Source organism: Echinops telfairi, unplaced genomic scaffold (genome assembly GCF_000313985.2).
Source record: "Echinops telfairi isolate 266 unplaced genomic scaffold, ASM31398v2 ScPeMD7_4;HRSCAF=17, whole genome shotgun sequence".
NCBI lineage: Eukaryota > Metazoa > Chordata > Mammalia > Afrosoricida > Tenrecidae > Echinops > Echinops telfairi.
Window position 1 is genome coordinate 40544906 of NW_022103900.1, and position 2560 is coordinate 40547465.

Consider the following 2560-nt stretch of genomic DNA (forward strand, 5'->3'; position numbering starts at 1 on the left):
AGAGGACCTAATGCCGGGGGCTTAAGTGGAGAGCAGATGTTCTGAGAATGATGGGGGCAATGAATGTTCAAATGATTTACACAATTGATGTGTGTATGGATTGTGATAATAGTTGTATGAGCCCCTAATAAAATGATTGAAAAAATACAGTTCCTCATGTTGTGACCCCCCAACCATAAAATTATTTTCATTGCTAGTTCATAACTGTAATTTTGCTACTGTTACGAATCAGGCGACCCCTGTGAAAGGGTCGTTTGGCCCCCAAAGGGGTCAAGACCCACAGGTTGAGAACCAGGAGTGCTCTGGCCTTACTTCTTCCAGTACAGGTTGATTTGTTCTTTTAGCACTCCATAGTACTCTTTTCAGCACCACAATTCAAATGCATTGGTTCTTCTCCAGTCTTCCTTATTCAATGTCCAACTTTTACATGCATATGATGCAATGGAGAATATTATGGCTTGGGTCAGGCCCAGTTTAGTCCTCACAGTAACATCTTTGCTCTTCAGTACTCTAAAGAGGTCTTGTGCAGCAATATGCTGGAAGCTATGTAATTGAAATACCAGCAGTATAGCTTCTAGCATCACAGCAACACACAAGTCATCACAGTGTGATAAACTCACAGACAAGTGATGCCTAGAAGGGTGTGGTGAAGTGAAATTTTATACATACAACTTGTTTATTTAGGTCTTTGTAACTCCCACCAAATGATTGGATGAAACAATGTAAATAACACTTGTGTAACACTAATAGAGGGGATTGGTTAATTTTACCATTCATTGGATAGAGTGAATTATGTCAGGAGCAGGGAGAAAGAATCCCTTTATCATCAAGAAAGAAAAGCCAACATTGGAGTGCGTGTAAGATCCCTGCCTAAGGGATGGAGACAGCAGAGGCATCAGAGGCTGCAGCAACCAGGGTCATGAGACAGAGCAGAGGAGCCACACTGAGACCATGAAGCAGTGCGGAGCAGAGCAGAGCAGCACTACACCTGTGAGGCAGAATGATGGCCTTGTTTCTTCCCAGACTAATAAGGCCGAGGCCATAGGACCAAGTGACTGAAAGGCTAAGGACCAGAAAGATACTGCTCTTGACTGTGAGGCTCTGCTGTGGACAAAAGATTATATCCTTAATGTTTTCTCATGCTGATTTGTGGTAACTTTTAAACTTTCCTAGTAAACTACAAACAACCCAAACTCACTGCCATTGAACAGATTCAGACTCATAGGTGGCTTCTGCACTGGCCTGGTAACTGCAAAGTCAATAGTGTGAAACCACCAGATGCTCTATGGGAGAAATATGAGAGACTTTCTACTCCCATAAAGATTACAGCCTTGGATTACAGCCCACGGGGCAGTTCTCTGTCCTATAGGGTTGTTCTGAACTTCCCTAATAAACCCCACAATTGTGAGTTCTGTGTGGCCATTGTAACAGATCATTGAACCCAGCAGAGAAGTAGTGTTGTGAGAGGGATGGTTGGTGTTAGAATAGGATAAAGATGGAGGGTTGAAGCATGTCAGATTGCTGCCTTTTGGCAGTTGGCCTCAGATCGTATGTAGCTTGCGGACTTCAGATGCGGCCCCTGTGCTATTTCTTCAAAGAGCCATATTAAGTCATTCACTACAGTGATATTTTGTGACTAGGTACTAGTATTTAGAAGCTAAAGTATGGAAAACTGGAACTAACTATATAGCTGAGTCGCTTTATAAATGACTTTTTCCTCATGCTGTAGTTCGAGTAGTCTGTGGCTATATGATATTCTTACATTTTTAAATTCCAGAACTTGTATTAGAGACTCTATTTGCATTTTCATCAAGCTCAACCTTGTTTCCTCTTGTGTTTTATAAAGTATGGCTATGCACAACTTTCTTTTTCACCAGCTGTGTAATTAATTGGTACTTCTGTGTAGTATAGACTCTGAAATGAGTCTTTCTAGGAAAGGATGTAATCACTTATGTGTCAGTTGCTGTGTTAGGCTGAGTTCTCTAGAGAAGCAAAATGAGTGAATATACACACACACACACACAGTGATATCTCGGTTGTTGAAGTTAATTTGTTTCAAATTCGTGTTCAAACACTGAAAAGCTCAAGGACTGAATATATTTTTCCATAAGAAATAATAGAAACAAAATAATTGGTTTTGCGGTCCTAAAGTTACATTTAAAATTCATTTTTCCAGGACCTTAAATCACTATAGAGGATCTTAGCCTTCTCATATCACTGCCTCAGATATGCTATTGCCATCAAGTTGTTTTTGTTTGTACAAATTAATAGCAACTTTTCAACTTCTTCCATGGTCTAGATACTTTGTTTCATGATTAACGATTTCACATATTTTGCTATAGTAGCTGCTTTAATCAATCCCCCCCCGCCCCCCCATGTTGATGGAGTTGACTTAGCCATGTTGTATTTAGCTGCTAAATCAGAAAACTGCTTGGTTACTCACAGAAGATCCCATTATAGAGTTGCTTACATCATGTTAGATCATATCACGGCAGAGCCCGCAACTACCAAACTGCTGATAGCCCTAGCCTAGCCAAGCTGACTGGGAGAAAGATGAGGT

The 2560-nt window shown here is 40.7% G+C and overlaps 1 protein-coding gene across 1 annotated transcript in view; it reads left to right on the top strand.

Moving 5' to 3' along the window:
* UGGT1 (UDP-glucose glycoprotein glucosyltransferase 1) overlaps nt 1-2560 on the top strand; it is a 176198-nt gene that overhangs the window by 8892 nt on the left and 164746 nt on the right. The window lies entirely within an intron of this gene.